Genomic DNA, 23,176 nt, shown 5'->3' on the forward strand with positions numbered 1-23,176 from the left:
GAATTCGTTTAGTGAGGAATAAGAGGAATAGGAGGAACTGAAGAATAAGAAATGTATGACCACATTAATGGGGCTATATTGTAGACCACCCAACAGTCCTAGGGATTTAGAGGAACAAATTTGAAGACAGATCGCATACTGTTGCAAGAAACATAAGGATGTTATAGCAGGTGATTTGAACTTTCCACATATTGACTGGGACTCCCATACTGTAAAAGGACTGGAGAGGATAAAGTTTGTCAAATGTGTTCAGGAAAGTTTCCTTAATTAGTACATAGAAGTCCCAATGTGAGGGCAGGTGACAGAGGTTTGTGTAGGGGAACACTTTACATCTAGTAATCATATTGCCATTAGTTTCTAAGTAAATATGAAAAAAATAGGTCTGCTCTGTGGGTTGAGATTCTAAACTGGAGAAAGGCCAATTTTGATGACGTCAGAAAGGATCTGACAAGTGTGGATTGGGACAGGCTATTTTCTGGCAAAGATCTACTTGGTAAGTGCAGAGGCCTTCAAAAGTGAAATTTTGAGAGTACAAATCTGTATGTGTCTGGCAGAATAAAACGTAAAGATAATAGGTTTAGGGAACCTTGGTTTTCAAGAGATTTTGAGGCCCCGGTTTAAAAAAAAGGTGCATGGCAGGTATAGGGAGGTAGGAACAAATGAGGTACTTATGGAGGATAAGAAATCCAAGAGAACACTTTAGAAAAATATCATGAAAGCTAAAATAAGGGATGAGGTTGCCTTAGCAGACAAGGTGAAGGAGAATCCTGAGGGACATTACCAGTATATTAGAGCAAAAGAATTACAAGGGACAAAACTGGTCCACTGGAAGATCAGCATGGTTATTCATGTGTGGAGACAAGAGAGAGCGAAGAGCTTAAGTGGATGTTTTTGCATCTATATTTACTCAGGAGACAGACGCAGTTTATAGAAGTCAAACACAACGGCATCAACTTCATGGACCCTGTGCAGATTACAAAGGAGGAGGTATTTGCTGTCCTGGGGCAAATCAGGGTGGATAAAACACCAGGGCCTGACAAGGTGTTCCCTCCAACCCTACGGGAGGCAAGTGCAGAAACTGCAGGGGCCCTAGCAGAGATATTTAAATGATCCTTAGCTTCAGGGGAGGTACCAGAGGATTGGAGGCTAATTAATGTTGTTCTTCTGTTTAAAAAAGGCTCTAAGCATCAACCAGGAAATTATGGGCCAGTGAGCTTGACATCAGTAGTGGTAAAGTTATTGGAATGTATTATAAAGGACCAGATATATGAGTATTAATGTAGACATGGTCTGATTAGGGATAGTCAGCATGGCTTTGTGCATGGGAGGTCATGTCTAATCAATCTTATAGAGTTTTTCGAGGCAGTTACCAGGAAAGTTGATGAAGGCAAAGCAGTGGATGTTGTCTACATGGACTTTGACAAGGTCCTCACATGGGAGGCTGGTCAGGAAGTTTCAGTCACTTGGCATTCAAGATGAGGTAGTAAATTGGATTGGACATTGCCTTTGTGGGAGAAGCCAGAGAGTGGTAGTAGAGAGTTGCCTCTCTGACTGGAGGCCTGTGACTAGTGGGGTGTCATAGGGATCAGTGCTGGATCTGTTGATGTTTGTCATCTATTTCAATGATCTGCATGATAATGTGGTTAACTGGATCAGCAAATTTGTGGATGACACCAAGATTGGGGTGTCACAGTGTGTGCTGACAATTGACTGAACCCACAAGCGGAGGAATGACAGACTCCCATGTTGAGGCAGAAACAAGAGTTAATTCACAGCAATTCCAACTGAACATCGGTGGCTTGACCGAGTGAAACTGCAAGATAAATCATTATCGAAACACAGGAACTCCATGATAAGCGCTAATGCCAAGTGTGTTATAAATAATCACAGTAGACAGAAAACTCGTGTTAATCAAAAGCAACTTAACAAGATTAAGCTGAAAGCACAAGCGCTTAACAACTCCAGATAAGACAACAATTAACAAATACAGATGCACAGGTCTGCAAGACTCTTGGCAATACCTCCCTCCCTAAGGCTTGCAGCTGATGGCCCAGGGAGCCCTGGGGAAATTGAGACAGGCCTGGTAAAGTTGACATGAACCTGATGCTCTTGAGATAGGGCTGGTAAATTGGATACAGACCTGATGCTCTTGAGACAGGACTGGTAAACTCAGAAACATTGTATATAACTCAGAGAAATTGTATATATTTCTTGGAAAAATTGCATATAACTTAACAACATGGAATCAAACGCGGAAACATAGAATAGCCCTCAGAAGGCTGGAATAGACCTCAGAAACATGGACAGCCATGGGAGACTCAGGAAACTTTGATGACCTTGAACATAGACCAGAGATGCTTGGAACGTGGACTTGAGAAGCTTGGGAGGTAGCCTCAGGAAACTTGGAATGTAGCCTCAGGACAATCAGTAAGAATAGAGGGCACCTTTGCATCCAGCTGACCGATGTCCAGGCTATTGTTGAATCTCTGCTGGGTCCATCTATAGCATGGGATCTTACTGTCACAGTGTGCGCTGACAAGCAACTGAACCGAGGTGTGAAGAAGTGACTGATTCCTATGTTGAGACAGAAATAAAAGTTTATTCATAGGAATTTTTTCATATGGAATTCATAGGAACGGTTTGGAGAAGAAAGCTGGAAGATCAGAACAGGAGTGTGGCATTGATAGAGAGGAGTTACAGGCAGGTGGTCACACAGGGACCAAGGGAGGCAGACAGATGGGTCACGGTTAGGAGCGAGGAAATGGAAGAGTCAGGTACCAGAGAGTACCCCACTGGCTGTACCCCTTGACAATAAGTACTTCTGTTTGAGTACTGTTGGGGGGGACAGCCTACCTGGGGGAAGCAACAGTGGCCGTGCCTCTGGCACAGAGTCCAGCCCTGTAGCTCAGAAGGGTAGGGAAAGGAAGAAGAAGGCAGTAGTAATAGGGGACTCGATAGTTAGGGGGTCAGATAGGCGATTCTGTGGACGCGATCAGGAGACCCAGATGGTAGTTTGCCTCCCTGCTGCCAGGATTCGAGATGTTTCTGATCTTGTCCAAGATATCTTGGAGTGGGAGGGTGAGGAGCCAGAGGTCGTGGTACATAGGTACCAATGACATAGGTGGGAAAAGGGAAGAGGTCCTGAAAGGAGAATATAGGGAGTTAGGAAGGCAGTTGAGAAGAAAGACCACAAAGGTAGTAATCGCAGGATTACTGCCTGTGCCGCGCGACAGTGAGAGTAGGAACGGAATGAGGTGGAGGATAAATGCGTGGCTGAGGGATTGGAGCAGGGGGTAGGGATTGAAGTTCCTGGGTCATTGGGACCTCTTTTGGGGCAGGTGTGACCTGTACAAAAAGGACGGGTTACACTTGAATCCTAGGGGGACCAATATCCTGGTAGGGAGATTTGCTAAGGCTACTGGGGAGACTTTAACTAGAATGTTTGGGGGGTGGGAATCAAATTGAAGAGACTAGGAGAGAGGAGGTTAGTTCACAAATAGAGAAAGCTAGTAGACAGTGTGTGAGGGAGGATAGGCAGGTGATAGAGAAGGGGAGCTCTCAGATCAAAGATGTAGGGGAGAGGGAAGAAAAAGATAATAAAGTTGATCGCATCATTAGGGATAAACAGAGAGGAAGAGGTGGAGAGTTTCTTAAATGCATCTATTTTAATGCTAGGAGCATTGTAAGAAAGGTGGATGAGCTTAGAGCTTGGATTGATACCTGGAAATATGATATTGTAGCTATTAGTGAAACATGGCTGCAGGAGGGGTGTGATTGGCAACTAAATATTCCTGGATTTCGTTGCTTCAGGTGTGATAGAATCGGAGGGGCAAGGGGGGAGGTGTTGCATTGCTTGTCCGAGAAAATATTACAGCGGTGCTTTGACAGGATAGATTAGAGGGCTCATCTAGGGAGACTATCTCGGTGGAATTGAGGAATGGGAAAGGTGTAGTAACACTTATAGGGATGTATTATAGACCACCTAATGGGGAGAGAGAATTGGAGGAGCAAATTTTTAACGAGATAGCAGATATTTGTAGTAAGCACAAGGTTGTGATTGTGGGAGATTTTAATTTTCCACACATAGACTGGGAAGCCCATTCTATAAAAGGGCTGGATGGTTTGGAGTTTGTAAAATGTGTGCAGGATAGTTTTTTGCAGCAATACATAGAGGTACCGACTAGAGAACTGGCAGTGTTGGATCTCCTGTTAAGCAATGAGTTAGTTCAGGTGACGGAGGTATGTGTTGGGGAGCACTTTGGGTCCAGTGACCACAATGCCATTAGTTTCAATATAATTATAGAGAAGGATAGGACAGGACTCAGGGTTGAGGTTTTTGATTGGAGAAAGGCTAACTCTGAGGAGATGTGAAAGGATTTAGAAGGATTGGAACAATTTGTTTTATGGGAAGGATGTAATAGAGAAATGGAGGTCATTTAAAGGTGAAATTTTGAGAACATATCTTTATGTTCCTGTTAGGTTGAAAGGAAAGGTTAAAAGTTTGAGAGAGCCATGGTTTTTAAGGGATATTGGAAACTTGGTTCGGAAAAAGAGGGAGATCTTTTTATGCAGATGATACAGACAGCATGGAGTAAATGAAGTGCTCAAGGAATATAAAGAATGTAAAAAGAATCTTAAGAAAGAAATTAGAAAAGCTAAAAGAAGATACAAGGTCGCTTTGGCAAGTAAGGTGAAAATAAATCCGAAGGATTTCTACAGTTATATTAATAGCAAAAGGATAGTGAGGGATAAAATTGGTCCCTTAGAGAATCAGAGTGGACAGCTATGTGTGGAGCCGAAAGAGATGGGGGAGATTCTGAACAATTTCTTTTCTTCTATATTCACTAAGGAGAAGGATATTGAATTGTGTAAGGTAAGGGAAACAAGTAGGGAAGTTATGGAAACTATGACGATTAAAGAGGAGGAAGTACTGGCACTTTTAAGGAATATAAAATTGGATAAAGCTCCGGATCCTGACAGGATATTCCCTAAGACCTCGAGGGAAGTTGGTGTAGAAATAGCAGGGGCTCTGACAGAAATATTTCAAATGTCATCAGAAACAGGGATGGTGCCGGAGGATTGGCATATTGCTCATGTGGTTCCATTGTTTAAAAAGGGTTCTAACAGTAAACCTAGCAATTATTGGCCTGTCAGTTTGACATCAGTAGTGGGTAAATTAATGAAAAGTATTCTTAGAGATGGTATATATAATTATCTGGGTAGACAGGGTCTGATTAGGAATAGTCAGCATGGATTTGTGCATGGAAGGTCATGTTTGACAAATCTTATTGAATTTTTTGAAGAGGTTACAAGGAAAGTTGACGAGGGTAAAGCAGTGGATGGTGTCTATATGGACTTCAGTAAGGCCTTTGACAAGGTTCTGCACAGAAGGTTAGTTAGGAAGGTTCAATCGTTAGGTATTAATATTGAAGTAGTAAAATGGATTCAACAGTGGCTAGATGGGAGATGCCAGAGAGTAGTGGTGGATAACTGTTTGTCAGGTTGGAGGCCGGTGACTAGTGGTGTGCCTCAGGGATCTGTATTGGGTCCAATGTTGTTTGTCATCTGGATGATGGGGTGGTAAATTGGATTAGTAAGTATGCAGATGATACTAAGGTAGGAGGTGTTGTGTATAATGAAGTAGGTTTTCAAAACTTGCAGAGAGATTTAGGCCAGTTAGAAGAGTGGGCTGAAAGATGGCAGATGGAGCTTAATGCTGATAAGTGTGAGGTGCTACATTTTGGTAGGAATAATCCAAATAAGACATATATCATAAATGGTAGGGCATTGAAGAATGCAGTAGAACAGAGTGATCTAGGAATAATGGTGCATAGTTCCCTGAAGGTGGAATCTCATGTGGATAGGGTGGTGAAGAAAGCTTTTGGCATGCTGGCCTTTATAAATCCGAGCATTGAGTATAGGAGTTGGGATGTAATGTTAAAATTGTACAAGGCATTGTTAAGGCCGAATTTGGAGTATTGTGTACAGTTCTGGTCACCAAATTATAGGAAAGATATCAACAAAATAGAGAGAGTACAGAGACAATTTACTAGAATGTTACCTGGGTTTCGGAACCTAAGTTACAGGGAAAGGCTGAACAAGTCAGGTCTTTATTCTTTGGAGCGTAGAAGGTTGAGGGGGAACTTGATAGAGGTATTTAAAATAATGAGGGGGATAGATCAAGTTGAGTAGGCTTTTTCCATTGAGAGTAGGGGAGATTCAAACATGAGTTGAGAGTTAGGGGGCAAAAGTTTAAAGGTAACACGAGGGGGAATTTCTTTACTCAGAGAGTGGTAGCTGTGTGGAATGAGCTTCCAGTAGAAGTGGTAGAGACAGGTTCGGTATTGTCATTTAAAGTAAAATTGGATAGGTATATGGATAGGAAAGGAATGGAGGGTTATGGGCTGAGTGCGGGCCAATGGTGAGTGTAAGCGTCGGCACGGACTAGAAGGGCTGAGATGGCCTGTTTCCGTGCTGTAATTGTTATATGGTTATATGTTATATGGTTATTTTGAAAACACATCAGTGGCTTGACTGAGTGACACTGCGAGAGGACTCATTCTCAAAACAAGGACCTCGCGATAAGCTCAAAAGAGGTGTGATTATTTAATCACAGTATGCAGAAAACCCGTGCCAGTCAAAATAAACTTGACAAGATTAAACTGAAAGCATCTCCAGATATAGCAGCAATGAACAAATACAAATGTACAGACCTGCAGGACTCGCGGCCGGGGGTGTAGTGGACAGCAATGAAGACTATCAGAGCTTACAGTGGGATGTGGACCACATGGAAAAATTAGCTAAAATATAGTGCGAGGTGTTGCATCTCATTAGACTAACCAGAGTAGGGCACTGAGGAGTGTGGTAGTACAAAGAAATCGGGGAATACAGGCCCATAATTCATTGAAAGTGGTGGCACAGGTCGATAGGTCATAAAGAAAGCTTTTGGCACATTGGCGTCCATAAATCGAAGTATTGAGCAGAAGTTGGCATGTTATGTTGAAATTGTATGTTAGCGAAGCCTAATTTGGAATATTGTTTCAGTTCTGGTCACCTACCCATAGGAACGATGTAAATAAGGTTGAAAGAATACAGAAAGATATTACAAGGATGTTGCCGGGATGGGAGGACCTGAGTTAAAGGTTCCGATTTTATTCCTTGGAGCATAGAAGACTGAGGGGAGATTTAACAGAGGTATACAAAATGATGAGGGACATAGATAGGGTAAATGCAAGCAGGCTTTTTCCACTGAGGGTGGGTAGGACTACAACTAGAGGTCATGGGTTAAGAGGGAAAAGTGAAATGTTTAAGCAGAATATGAGGGGAAACTTCTTCACTCAGAGGTTCATGAAAGTGTGAATGAAACACCAGTGCAAGTGGTGTGTGTGAGCTCGATTTGCTCTGGGTAGATCCTTCAATATAAGTTCACTTTCTCAAATTCTGTGTGACTGAAACCTGTCAGTGTGTCATGGTATCTGCCATTAAGACAGAAAGACATGCAATCTGTGTATCATTCATCTGTAAACACAGATTTGTAGGTCACCTTACATAGTTGCTACTCCTAGAACTTTCTGGGCAGACCTCCATATTTCACTATCCCATTTACGTGCTCACAATGTTTAGCAGAACAACACAAGCAGCAACAATGATAATAATAGAACAAAACAAGGCAAGACCAGCAAAGCAATCCCCTCTCCCACCCACCCCTTCACACACAGACACTCTGGGCCTCCAGTCCTGGGCCCCAGGCTCACAGACTAGCAGACATCTTGTCTCTGAATTCCAGTCCCTGAACTGGACTCACAGACATTGAGCCTCAGCCGGCAAACTCGGCAGCCTCTGAAATTTGACTATCCCAAATGACCAGTGAGTCCAACTTTCATTTATACTTACCACCGTTTTTGGGCATATCATGCAGTAAATTGGGTAATTATCTCTTTGCCATAGCGCATATCCCTGGATTGCCCTGGTGATAATATAGGAATGAAGTGAAAATGCTTTATCCATGTTTTACTTTGTAACTGGGTGACAAAGGAATTGCTCCATTAAGATTGTGTACCAACTGCATCTCTTCTAACTGGTGCTGTTGATGACTAATAGAAGGTGTGTGAGGTTCTAAGATTAAGGTCCACAATAGCTTACAAGTACCCTCCCACCAAACAGAGATACCGGCTCATTGAAGCAAATTTCATTCAGGTCCAATATTTGATTTGAATTGACTTTGAATTGAATTTTGGTTTATTGTCATTTAGAAACCACAACTATAACACAGTTAAAAAATGAAATAACGTTCCTCCAGAATGATGTCACAAAAGCACACGACAAAACAGATTACACCAGAAAATCCACAAACGTTTGGCAATCCCGAAATCCAGAGTCCGGAGAGGCTGCTGCGTATTAATATCACGCTACCGTCTTAGCGCATTCCCCGGAAAGACAGGTAGTCATAAATTCAGAGTCACCAGACTCCGGAATCTGGAGCAAACAACAACTGCTAGAGGAAATCAGTGAGTCAGGCAGCATCTTTTGTGGGGAAATAGATTGTCAATCTTTCAAGTGAAGACTCTTCAGCTGAACTGAAAGATGGATGGGAGATGTCCTGTATTAAGCGGTGAGGCGAAGGGGTGGAGCAAGAGCTGGCTGGCGATAGGTAGGTCCAGGTGAAAAGGTGTGAGAGGTAGATGGATGAGGGTAGAGTGGAAATAGTAACAGAGGCAGGGAGGAGATAGTTGGAGACAACAAAGGGTTTAGATGATAGAGTCTGATAAAAAAGGTGGAGTACAGAAGTCAAAAATTCACCAGTGCCTTGCTCAAATGCTAGAGGTGAAGCAAGAACAATAGTTCCCAATGCATTTTCCAAGTAGTACTGTGCCCTATCCAAAACTAATCTTGACGTAAACCTTTGAACATCAGGTGATTAAGTATATCATTCTTAGGGTGTTGTCTCAATTTCTAAATATAAATCACTTCTCAGAAATTGTGCAAGTATCCTCTATAACTGGGCCATGTTCTCCAGAGAAAAAAATTATAGTAGAATATTCTGAAAATGGTAGCAGGTCAGACTCAGTAGAAAGAACAGAGTTCATTTTCAGATCAGTGACCTTTCATAAAATGGTATCTTCATTTGCTCACATATTCTCTGAGAACTTGGAATGACTGAGTGTCAACTTCAATTAACTCATTTCACTGGTATTAGGAAACAAGTACTGTACTATGTTTCTGCAATCATGGCAGAACACAATGGTAACCTTTCCAGAATTTACATTGTTCCTTCAGTAACATGGGCACTGGCATTGGAAGATAGAACTATTAAGCCAATGGAATCTCCTAAGGTCTGGTTCATGTTAGTGGGAGGAGCGAGGAACGATGGCGCCAGCGGATTCTGCAGTCCCAGACAACTTCTTCCAGTTTGTCCATGAAACCGCTTATTTCTCTTCACTTATGTCTTCCTTTTCAAGGAGGTTGCGGTTCTGTCAGAGACCGTAATCTACAGTTCAAGCTACAGTTCTATGCAAGCGGCGGGTTTTTGGACCGACTGCGGTTTAGCACTTCGTAATCTCCAGGAAAACATGTGACGTTGGGGCTGGGAGGCCAGGAGTGGCAACCCGGTTCCTTACCGATTTCACCGACTGAAGTGTCGTGAGGGACGGAAACATTAAGACTGGAACACCGAGACGGCAGATGGTGTGCTTGCTAATCGCCAGCTGCTGTCAGAGGAAGGCCTCTGTACTTGAGTAATCCCCTTCTCTCCCTTTCTCTCTTTTGATGGAGAGAGAGAGCCTGTTAGTCCTCAGGATGGGAGGCCTGAAGAAGCGTCACGGAAGATTGTAACATCAGAAGAGCAAGTTGCTGGTCTCCACTCTTGTTGTTGCAGTAGCAAACTCCATCTCCTTCGATGGAGAGAGAGGGAGAGCCTGTCTGTGATACTGAAGTGCTGTTTTGTGAACTGCTGTTTGATAGACTCAGGATCAATGGACTCTTTGATGCTTCTGCTGCTCACATGGTGGGGTGGGGTAGGGGTGGGATTGGTGTTTCTGCTGGTGCAGGTCAGGGCCGATGCTTTTGCTGCTGCTTGTGCAAAGGGGTGGGGGGTCTTTAAGGCTCTGATGTTTCTATCATTGCATGGGGTTTCTTTGTTTTGTGGATGTCTGTGAAGCGACTGAATTTCAGGTTGTATACTGTATACATACTGTAAGATTCAGTATACTTTGAAACTTGGAAACTTTGAAGTTTCCGGGAAAGTTGCTGAGAATAGTAGCTGAAGTCAGGATGTCAGTTCCCAAAATCACCTCTGCTCCAAGTTTGTCATGAGTATACAGAGCTTCCAGAATGCAAGTAAATGTTCTGTGTCTAATGCTGTCTGCCTGTGGTGCTGCTGCAAGATTTTCATCACAGCCATACATGTCCTTATGACAATAAACTCAATTTCAAATGTTCTTGCAAGCCAAAAAGATGTAAGTATCCTGGTACAGTAAAGCATGTCAACATGCTCATTAAATCGGAATAATTTCAAGAGTGAGCTGATGGTGTTGGGGGGCAAGGGACTGATTGCATAGATTTTGACTTTGAACTATTGTAAAAGTTGATTTTGTTTATATCTCTCCCTAGATGAACTTCTGTTTGAAGTCAATTAGTGAACCATCCGTTTGGTATCCTCTATCTCAGGCAAAGTTCAGAGCAATTTTATTATCAAAGTACATGTATGTCACCATATACAACCCTGAGATTTGGTTTCTTGTGGGCATACATAGTAAATCCAAGAAACACAATGGAATCAAAGAAAGACCACACCCAACAGGACAAACAAACAACAATGTGCTAAAGATAACAAACTGACATAATAATCAATATTGAGAACATGATAGGAAGAGTCCTTGAAAGTGAGTCCATAGGTTATGGAAACAGTTCAGTGATCAGGCGAGTAAAGTTGAATGAAGTCATCCCCACTGGTTTAAGAGCCTGATGGTTGAGGGGTAATAACTGTTCCTGAACTGGGTGGTGTGAGTCCTGAGCCTCCTGTACCTTCTTCCTGATGGCAGCAGTGAAAAGAGAACATGTCCTGGGTGGTAGGGGTTCTTGATGACTGATGCTGCTTTTCCACAACAGTGCTCCATGTAGATGTGCTTAATGGTGCGAAAGACTTTACCCATGATGGACTGGCCTGTATCCACTACTTTTTGTATGATTTTCCATTCAAGCGCATTAGTGTTTCCACACCAGGATGTGATGCAGCCAGACAATATACTCTCCACCGCATATCCATTGAAATTTTGTCAAAGTTTTAGATGTCATCCTGAATCTCTACAAACATCTAAGAAAGTAGCACTGGCATACTTTCTCCATAGCTGCACTTATGTGCTGGGCCCAGGACAGACCCTCTGAGATGTTAACAGCGAGGATTTTAAAGTTGCTGTTCATCTCCACCCCTGATCCCCTGATGAGGACTGGCTCACAGATCTCCAGTTTTCTCCTCCTGCTATCAATCATCAGCTCCTTAGTCTTGTTGACATTGAGTGAGAGGTTGTTGTTTTGGCACCACTCAACTAGATTTTCAATATTCCTCCTATAAGCTGATTCATCATCCCTTTTGATTTAACTAATGACAATAGTGTCATCAGCAAACTTAAATATGGCATTGTAACTGTGCTTAGCCTCACAGTCATAAGTGTAAAGTGAGTAGAGCAGGGGGCTAAGCACACAGCCTTGTGGTGTACCTGTGCTGATGGAGATTGTGGAGGAGATGTTGTTGCCAATCCAAACTGACTGGGGTCTGCATGTGAGGAAATTGAGGATCAATTGCACAAGGAGACATTGAGGCCAAGGTCTTGAAGCTTAATGATTAGTTTTGAGGGGATGATGGCATTGAATGCTGAGCTGTAGTCAATAAAGAGCATCCTAATGTATGCATCTTTGCTGTTTGGATGTTCTAGGGTTGAGTGAAGAGCTACGAAGAGGCAGATACTGTGAACCTGGTGTGCTATTGGGCAAATTGGAGTAGATCCAAGTTGCTTCTCAGGCAAGAATTGATATGTTTCTTCATCAGCTTCTCAAAGCATTTCATCACTATGGATGTAAGTTCTATTGGATGAGAGTCATTGAGACAGGTTTCCACATTCTGCTTAGGCACCGGTATAAACGAAGCCTGCATAAAACAGGTGGTTACCTCAGACTGCTGAAGTGAGAGGTTAAATATATCAGTGAACACTCAAGCCAGTTGATCAGCACGGGTTTTTAGTACTCGGCCAGGTACCTCATCTGGGCTCGCTGCTTTCCGTGGGTTCACCCTCTTGAAGGATTCACTCATGTCAGCCTCAGGGACTGAAAACATGGAGCCATCGGGAGCTGTGGGAGTTCATGAAGTTGCCTCCACATTTTGATGGTCAAAGTGAGCATAAAAGCCATGGAGCTCATCTGGGAGAGAAGCCTTGTTGTCACCTGTGTTGCCTGGTTTCACTTCAAGGTCAGCCACAGCTATCGAGCATCCTTCACTATCTCTGAAAGTCAAAACTAGTCTCACTAAATTGTCCTTTAACAAATTCTACTGATTGCCCAGGCTTTTTCCCAATATGGTCAAGTACATTGATATATATGTTACAAAGGAGTGTATTGTCAGAAAGCCCTTGAATACGCCCCTTGTATGGTGTCAAGACTTGTTGAATGAAGCTTAGAGAATGCACAGAGCTACTACAGGAATGGTATGAGAATCAACATCCGGCTTTTCCAGTCCATGTGTTTCCCTTGAATCTATATAAATAGCACAAGAAAGTTTAATTTGATGTTCCAGGTTTCTTTCATTTCCCAATAATATTGGCAATCAGACAATGAAATTTTGCAACTATTTCATTCAGTTTTACCAGCACATAAATTTGTTTGTACCAAGCCACCTGGGAAAATCTTGATTAATATGCTATGGGATGTGACCTTGCTATATGAGACATGGGTGTGCTTGATGTATGAATACATTCAAAAATTTTAAGTAACAAGTTAATCCCCAGCATTGACAACTGTGAAGGCAAAAGATCAGCAAATTATTTCTGTCAAATAAAATACATAAAAATAATAGCTCCTCACAATCCACGGTTTGTTCTTCTTTTTGACAGATTGCATTTCAAACATTTACACAAGTTATAACATGTAAAATTAAAGATATCAAATATTTTGCTGTTCAATCCAACATTAATATTGCAACAGTGTAACCTATTTACTTAATTTGCAAGTTGCAGTCCAGAAATTTGAGCTTAAAACTTCAAATGATGTTTCAAAGATCAAGTTCAAAGTAAATTTGTAATCAAAGTACGCATATATTGTCATATATTAGCCTAAACTTCATTTTCTTGTGGGCATTCATAGTAGATACAAAGAAAACAATAGAATCAGTACTTAGTTCAGTACTGGATGGGGTGGGGGGTACTGCTGTACAACAGGAAGTGCTACCCTGCTACTGAAAAATTAAAGAAAGTCCAATTTGCTTTCCCAGCTATATTTCATCATATTTCACAGATCAGTAATATTTTAAACATTAAAACATCTGCACCGCAACAAAAGCAATCATAGCCAAAGCCATTAAGCCAACTGTAATGTTAATTGAGCTACCTATGTAAACAGCAAAGAACTTTGCAATCCAACTTTTAGTTAGAGAAATACATTTCCACATGTTGTACATAAGTGCTCAACTCCAGAACATAGAACAGTTATTGTCAGGTTTGGATGTGGCCCAAGTGCAGAATGAGAGACACTGAAGCAGGTCGATAGATCACAGACTTTGACGTGAACAGTGTTAAAGAGAAAGAAAACAATAAACACTAGGGTAAACAGGGCCATTAACTAAAACTCTCAAATGGAAAACAAAACCTACACTGCGGCTGTAAAGACCAACTAAGAATTAAACGAATACCGCTAGTCTTCAGATTCAATTGACACAACAGTCCAATTCTCAGGCAAGGCGGAATGCAAACAGGCAGCGAAGTGTTACTTTGTCCAAGTCTCAACAAGCACTATGACAGAACAAATGGAGTTAAGTACTGCCACAATGAAATAATAGTTAGTCCATACGTGCATATTCACGAGCGCAATTGCCGTATCTACTGCTCTGCCGAATCCGTGGTTGTGACAACAGTATAGACCTTACAACCCACGTTGTGCGCCCACCTATTATAAATCTGCTCCACGATCAATCCTTCATACTCAGCCCACAACCCTCTTTGTTTCTTATATTCATGTGTCTATCTAAGACTATTTCAATTGCATCTATTGTATCAGATTCTAAGCACCAACCCTAGCAGAGTGCTCCAGGCACCCATGACTCTCCATGTAAAAATCTACTTCTGACATCTCCTTTAAGCTTTGCTTCATTCACCTTAATGGACGTCCTCTAGTAGTGGCCATTGCCACCCTGGGAAAAAGGTGTTGGCTGTCCTCTCGTTTGATACCTCATAACTATATACACCTCTATCAAGTCATTCTCCTTTGCTTCAAAGAGAGAAGCCCCAGCTCGCTCAACGTTTCCTCATAAGACATGCTCATGGTTTGGGGCAGCATCCTGGTAAATATCCTTTGAACCCACTCAAAATTATCCACATCCTTCCTATAATGAGGTGACCAGAACTCAAGACAATACTCCAAGTTCTATAGAGCTACAATATTACCATACAGCTATTGAACTCAATCTTCTGACTAAAGAAGGCCAACATCCTATCTTCTTTCTTAACCATCTTATCAAGTTACACAGCAATTTTGAAAGATCTGTGTACTTGGTCACCAAGATCCCTCTGATCCTCCACACTGCTAAGAATCCTGCCATTGACCTTGTACTCCACCTTAAACTTCAATCTTCCAAAGTGTATCAATTTGCACTTTCAGATTGAGCACCATCTGCTGCTTCTCTGCATCCTGTCTATATCATTTTCTAACCTACAACAAACCTTTACACTATTCACAGCAATGCCAATCATTGTGTCATCTGCTAATTTACCAACCCAATCTTCCACTTCTTCATCCATGTCATTTATAAATATCACAAGGAGCAGTGGTGCCAGAACAGATCCTTGCAGAAGACAACTAATCACTGACCCTAGGCAGAATATGCTGTATAAAATACTTGACAGGAGGAGCTTCACAAGGATGAAAATAACAACCAAAGGAGGTGTGAACAATATTTACTTAGTAGCAACAAATTAATTGCATTCAGTCTCTCTGATCACAAGCAGTAATACAGAAAATAAGTGCAATTGGCGTTTTATGCAAACTTCAGCGCACTCTTATTATTTTTCTGATTCAAGTACTGTAAAGACATTCGGCAAAATGAAATACTGAGAAAAATAAAATATAAAAATTGAGCCACTTGTTCTTTTATGCATCAATGATGCACAGAATAGATTGCCAATTATGATTGCTATACTTATCCACAATTCATGGATATTTTATTTTGTTTTATTTAGCGATACAGTTCAGAGTAGGCCCTTCTGCCCTTCAAGCCACACCAGTCCAGCATCACTGACAAACCCGATTAACCCTAACCTAACCACAGGACAATTTACAATGACCAATTAAAGTAACCCGTACACATTTGGACTGTGGAAGGAAACCAGAGGATATGGACAAAACCCACGCATTCCAGAGACTCCTTACAGAATGACGGTGGAATTGAACTCCAAACACCTGAGCTCTGATGCATGCTTTCTATGCATCAGTTATGTCACTTGTTCTGCAATGCTTATTTGATGTCTATCTTGCTATATTGTCATATACACTCAGTAACTACTTTACTTCCTGTACCTAATAAAGTGGCCACTGAGTGTACATTCGTGGTCTTCTGCTGCTGTAACCCATCCACTTCAAGGTTCAACATAATGAATGTACATAGATGCTCATCTGCACACCACCGTTGTGTGGTTATTTGAGATACTGTCACCCTCCTGTCAAGTTGGAGCTAACGTACAACACTCCCTCGGTCAACATCTTCCAGGTAGCCCGCAAAAGCGTCTTTTTTAATTCTCTTATGTCTGTGTTTCACCTTAGATGTGTTTCTGGGATTGTTCAACCCTGTGATTTACAGTTTGGAGATCGATTAAGTGATCCAGTGCTTTGCTGTCTCTGGGAAGATTCCGGAAAGTGAGCACGTACTCGGACAGCCCCAATGTGAGGAAACTTCGAGATGGGGTGTGAGCCAACATTCGACATTTTGCTAATTAAAGCATCCATTAATTGGAAATTAAAGCATCGAGGAAGATTGAGACTTCAAGGCAAATGTGGAGGGCAAGTGAGAGCTTAGCACCAAGACAGAGTCTGCAAGTGGCTTGTCACTCTGTGATTTGCTGCGGCAGGCAGGTAGGCCTCTCTGCCTCGTGTGGTGTCTCTGTTTCTCGATGAATGTCAGTGATATCAGAGATTAGTGATTCTCCATTTATGGATTGGACTTTTGTTTTATGGACTATGGTCTTTTTCAGACTCATAGTTTTTATAGCCTGTGTTTTTTTATCACCCCTTCATATCAGGCTGTGATGCAACCAGTCAGTATAGCCTCCATGGAAAACCATTTTGTTGTGCGAGGGGAAGATGCTTGGGGGTTGATGTTCTGTTGTGTTCTGTTAGATTCTTTTATGCCAGGGAGGGATTGTTTTTTGAGGGTGCCGTTCTTTTTTGTATGGGGGTGGGGCTGGGTTTGATGTTTCTCTCTGAATGACTTTAATGTTCCTTCTTTGTTTCATCATTATCTGGAGAAAACAAATTTCAGAGCTGTATATGGATACATGCTTTGATAATAAATGAACTTTGAAACTTTGACAGCTTGAACCAATCTGACCATTCTCGTCTGACCTCTCTCATTAACAAGGTGCTCTCGCCCACAGAACTGCCACTCACTGGATTTTTTTTGTTCGTTTTTTGCTCGTTTTTTGCTCTACTCTCTGTAAAATCTAGAGACTGTTGTACATGAAAAGCCCAGGAGATCAGCAGCTTCTGAGATATACTCAAACCACCCTGTCTGGAACCAACAGTCATTCCACGGTCAAAGTCACTTAGATCACATTTCTTCCTCATTCTGGTGTTTGGTCTGAACGACAACTGAACCTCTTGACCATGTCTGCATGCTTTTGTGCATTGAGCTGCTGCCACATGATTGGCTAAATAGATATATATATGCAGGAATAAAAAATTGAATCATCCAAAAAAAGGAAACCAGAATTTCACTTCTCCTGTGCATTATTCATGCGGGATGAAAACTATATTTTACAAGTGCTTCAAATCTGAAGATATATATTTTAATTCATTATCAGCCATTTGCAAGCAATACAGAGGCAGTAGCTGAGGAAGTATGTACATTGGAGAGAGAGAGAGTGTTTGTGGGGTGGGGGGGATGCGGAGAGATGTTGGCACTGGCAAAATGCAAAAGCGATGAGTTAAGATCTTCTGTTGGAGGACCCCAGTTGTTGGGGGCTAAATTAAAAGCTACAACCTTAATATTCAAAGCAAGAAAAGGCATGAGTGAAACAATGCTGTGGAAAAGAGGGGGCTAATGTTATGGGAATCTGTCCCTGTGTTGGGAAAATGAGGAACTGTACTATAGTTACTGCTACTGTACTGCTGCTGCAAACAACACATTTCATGACATACGTCAGTGATATTAAACCTGATTCTAGCTATGATTACTGCCTCTCTCCTAGATCAGAATCAGAATCAGGTTTATTATTACTGACGTATGTAAAGAAATTTGTTGTTTTGTGGCAGCCATACAGTGCGATACATAAAAATTTACTGTAAGTTCCAAAAGTAATTGAATGTGAAAAAGACAAATAACGAGATTATGTTTATGGGTTCACAGACCATTCAGAAATCTAACGTTGAAGGGGAGAACGCTGTTCCTAATATATTAAGTGCATGTCTTCTGTACCTCCTGTACCTCTCCTGTAATTTAACCATATTACTTAAACAGTAAATATATTTAAATATGGCATGTCTAACCAGTAAGATTTAATTTCATCTGTTTAACTTCTAATAAAGGTGATATATAGGTGCAAGGTGGAGGCTATACTGACTGGTTGCATCACAGCCTGGTATGAAGCCTCCAACGCATGGGATCTTAAGAGGCTACAGAGGGTCATAGACTCGGCCAGCTCCATCATAGGCACAACCTTCCACGTCATTCTAGGACACCTTCAAGAGATGGTCTGTCAAAAAGCTGGCACTCATCATCACGGGTCCTCACCATCCCTTGCTACTACCATCGAGGAGGAGGTGCAGGAGCCTGAAGACCCACACTCAATGATTTAGGAACAGCTTCTTCCCTCCACCATCAGATTTCTGAGTGGCCCAGGAATACTACTTCATTATCACTTTTTATACTATTTATTTATTTTGTAATACATAGTCATTTTTTATGTCTTTTCACTGTACTGCTGCCACAAAACAACAAATTTCACATCATATGTCAGTAACAATACTCTGATTCTGATTCTGATTCTTGATTCTGACTACCAAGCACATCTTTCCCTCCCCCCTCTTTCTGCTTTCTGCAGGGATCGCTCCCTACATGACTCCCTTGTTCATTCATCCCCCCCATCCCTTCCCACCGATCTCCCTCCTGGTACTTATCCTTGTAAGCGAAACAAGTGCTACACCTGCCCTTACACTTCCTCCCTCACCACCATTCAGGGCCCCAGACAGTCCTTCCAGGTGAGGCAACACTTCACCTGTGAGTCGGCTGGTGTGGTATACTGCGGCCAGTGCTCCCACTGTGGCCTTTTATATATCGGTGAGACCCGACACAGACTGGGAGACCGTTTCACTGAACACCTATGCTCGGTCCTCCAGAGAAAGCAGGATCTCCCAGTGGCCACATATTTTAATTCCATATCCCATTCCCATTCTGATATGTCTATCCATGGCCGCCTCTACTGTCAAGATGAAGCCACACTCAGGTTGGAGGAACAACACCTTATATTCCGTCTGGGTAGCCTCCAACCTGATGGCATGAACATTGATTTCTCTAACTCCCGTTGATGTCCCTCCTCCCCTTCTTACCCCAACCCTGATTTATTTATTCCCCCCTTTTTTCTCTCTCTGTCCCTCTCACAATCACTCCTTGCCTGCTCTCAATCTCCCTCTGGTGTTCCCCCGCCCTTTTTTTCTCACTAGGCCTCCCATCCCATGATCCTTTCCCTTCTCCAGCTCTGTATCACTTTTGCCAATCAACTTTCCAGCTCTTAGCTTCATCTCTCCCCCTCCTGTCTTCTCCTATCATTTCGGACCTCCCCCTCCCTCTCCCATTTTCAAATCTCTTACTATCTCTTCTTTCAGATAGTCCTGACGAAGGGTCTTGGCCTGAAACGTCGACTGTATTTCTCCTTATAGATGCTGCCTGGCCTGCTGCGTTCCACCAGCATTTTGTGTGTGTTGCTTGAATTTCCAGCATCTGCAGATTTCCTTGTGTTTGCGATTCTATTGTTCAAGCCAGGATGCCTTTCCTTTGTATGTGAACTAGTTGTATGTGTTAAGTTTGAAGTTAAAGTAAGGTAGATGACAAGCAAGAAAAGCCTAGTGAATGAATTGTGATAGAATTCCAAAGGTACTTAGAAGTTCAGACACAGCACCTTTATTGTATGTACAGTATTTCTCCAGGGCATCTCACTATTAGGCAGGTGCTTACTTCATCTGTTTGCTTAGGCAACGACAACTGCTCTCCCTGTACGTTGGAATATTTGTCAGTGAAAGTGTCTTCATGAAAAACGATGAAACATCCGCTTTAGTTTAAAGTTCTTAATCCTTTGAAGAAACATATTGACAGATTAATTCTACATTCTTGAGACATGAATTGAAAAATAAATATCAATGCTTTATTGGAAAGACTTTTATTGTCCTAACTGATTTCAACATAACCTGCGTCCCATATATCATCTTTGACTCGTTCAGGCTTTAAATCACTTTCTCCAAGGTGCAAAGCGGCTACTTAACTTTCTGTAGTTTTTGAATCTAGAACTACATCTAACTGTTGGTCATGAGCTTTGGGTGATGAGTTCACCACTAGTTTTTCAGAACCTTTTCAGATGCATCCTGAAAAAGTTGTGATTACAGGATTTCCCGTCATGTGTTAACACTTGTGAGAACGGCAAATGAGTCTTTGACATTCCAGGCACTACTTTGTTAAGTAGATGCTGCAATTACTTCGCATTCACCTAGCTACTTATGCAGGGGGAAAATTTTGTCCTAACAATTCAGTCACAGTGTTTTGTATTTTTTCAGCAATATGTTATTTAAAATTGACTTTAATTTAAGTACAATGTGCCCTTTCCCAGGTCATTTCTGGAAACTCAGCCATGTATTTTCCAGATAATTTACCATTGTTAACCAAACCTAATTCCCACATCAGACAAACACAGGATGAATTTATTCACCTTTGGAGCACTGCTGGAGAGTTTTAATAAACTTACGGAGTTAGAGAGCCATAGAGATGCATGGCTTTTTGTCCCATCATGTTTATGCTGACCAGCAAGAATTCACTAGTTTCATTTCTCACATTCCTATTGACTTTCCTGGTGGCAATTCACCAACCAACCACGCAGCCAATATACTTGGACTGTCTGAGGACAACTAAAGTTTATTTACAAGGGTGGAACTCCATCATCCAAAAATATAGTACTAACCCCTCCACAACCATTGACATTCATGGCAATAAAGCAGCAGTAAGAAGGTGTGGCACAGTAGCATAGCAGTTAGCAAAATGCTATGACTGCGACCCGGGTTCAGTTCCTGCCGCTGTCTGTTAGGAGTTTGTACATTCTCCCTGTGACTGCATGGGATTCCTTTGGGTGCTCCGGTTTCTTCCCACATTCCAAAGACATATGGGTTAGTCGGTGTATCAGAGGGGTCGTGACTGTCACGTGACAGCACTGCCTATTAGCCAGTCAGAAGGCATGCCACCTGTCAATCAAGGTTTGACCCCTCCTCACCCATCAATGCACACTTCACCATTGGCCCCTTCAATTAGCCTTGTACTTGGCCTCAAGCAATTGGCCTTAATCAGCTTAACTCTGCTGGCACCCAGCCATTGGCCTTCCTGTGAATTACCTGGGTGGGACCCTCCAGCCCTTCTGCACTTTTTTTTCTTTTTTCTCTTTTTTGCAATCCCTGAGGGACCACCCGACTTCATTCCAGGCCAAGAACTGTAGCGGCACTGGAATTCATGTGCTTGAGACCTATCGAATCTGTTTCCTCACTTACAACAGTAGGTTAATTAGTTACATGGGTGTAATTAAATGGTATAGGCTTGTCAGGCCAGAAAAGCCTGTTACTGTCCTCTATCTCTAAATAAAAAATAATAAAAATCGGTTGATAACATGACCATCCCATTAACCCATTTTGAAAGTGGGCAGTCATTAAGTGCCCATTTCCCCTCTTGCTTCAGATCACAGTCTCGTTTCATTACACAAAAGGTTCTTAGACCCTTAATAGCCCTTCATCCTAAAAATAGCTAGAGCATACCTTTTGTAATCCAAGCACTCTGCAATCTTAATGACAAAACGGAACTTTACTTGGATGACTTTTTGCTCCAGATTCCAGCATCAGAAGTCACTCTTGTGTCTCCAACACAAAATGTAATTCCAATATATATAAAATGTAAACATTAAATGCATTTATACCAGAAACATGTGCCTGTAGGAGATAACCTGTCACAATGACAGTAAATTCAAATAAAGTTTGATTTGTTAAATGCTCCAATTAACTTCTAACAAATAATTATTACTTCAAAAATAATATTGCTTCATCCTACATTTTGTTACATACACTTATTGGCTTTTGACTTAATTGCAAGAATTCTCAAGAATCTTATCTTGTCTATGATCAAAAAAAGATGCTCCATCTAATTTAATTTACATTAATGTACTTTTCCACTTTTTGAGTCATTTGAAATATACAATCGTTTATATTTTTATGCATCCATCATTTTTCTTTATTGTTCTCAGCTCTTATATATTTAACACTGATATTCAGAATGCTTTGAAGTTGAGCTTGTGATACAGGATTAGATTCCAAAGTGATGTCCATGTGGATATTAGATCTATATATTTTGTTGGGTTCTTGTTTGGTTGTGATTTCAGATGATCCAAGACTTGAGTCTTTGAATAGTTCAAAGCTGAAGTCAAGTTCATGGGCATTTTGTCTGGACTAATTCACCCACCAAATTCCTCAATGACTGGGACTAGTGCTGAGGGAATATTTAAACACTGGCGGTATGATTATGGATGCAGAACTGGCAGTACAATGTTTTTTGTCTTCTCAGTAAAGGACTGTGACATTTATTTCCATGATAAATGAAAGAGGGGAAAAGTTTGCATCAGTCACTTGGTACAAAGCTTTACTCAACAGTACACCAGAATCAGATTTACCATCACTGTCCAATCTGATATGAAATTTGTTGTTTAGCATCAGCAGTACAGTGCAAAGACATAAAATGACTTGAAGTTGCAAAATAAACAAACAATGCATAAAAAATAATGAGCTGGTGTTCGTGAGTTCATGGATTGTTTAAAAATCTGATGACAGAGGGGAAGAAGCTATTCTTAAGTCATTGTTGAGTGCGGGTTTTCAGGGTACTTGTACCTCCTCACACAAAATGCTGGACTAACTCAGCAGGTCAGTCAGGCAGCATCTATGGATAAAAGTACAGTTGATATTTCAGGCCTAAGCCCTGAATCAGTCCTGATGAAGGGTCTTGGCCCAAAAGACTTCAAGATACTCGAAGGTGGGAAGGGTGATGCCCATGATGGAGCTAGCTGAGTTCTACAACTCCCTGCAGCCCCTCTAGAGATGTCATATGCAAACAATCAAAATGCTCTCCACTGTACATCCATAGAAATTTGTAAAGAGTCTTTAATGATACAGCAAATCTCCTCAAACCTTTTACAAAGTAGAGCCGCTGGCATACCTGCTTCATGATTGCATTGATGTGTTGTGCCCAGGAGAGATCCTCTGAAATGTTGACACCCAGGAACATAATGCTGCTCATCCTTTCCACCACTGACTCCTCAATAAGGACTGGTGCACGTTCTCATACACACCAGAAATTAGGTTTGGATGTTAGCAATGTGTCTATGATATTCTGATGATCAGCACTAGTATTAAGATTCTCTAACCCTTATAAAAACTTGACACTTGGAAACTTCTGAGTCATTCCTAATTGGGC

This window comes from Hypanus sabinus, chromosome X1 (genome assembly GCF_030144855.1).
Source record: "Hypanus sabinus isolate sHypSab1 chromosome X1, sHypSab1.hap1, whole genome shotgun sequence".
Lineage (NCBI taxonomy): Eukaryota > Metazoa > Chordata > Chondrichthyes > Myliobatiformes > Dasyatidae > Hypanus > Hypanus sabinus.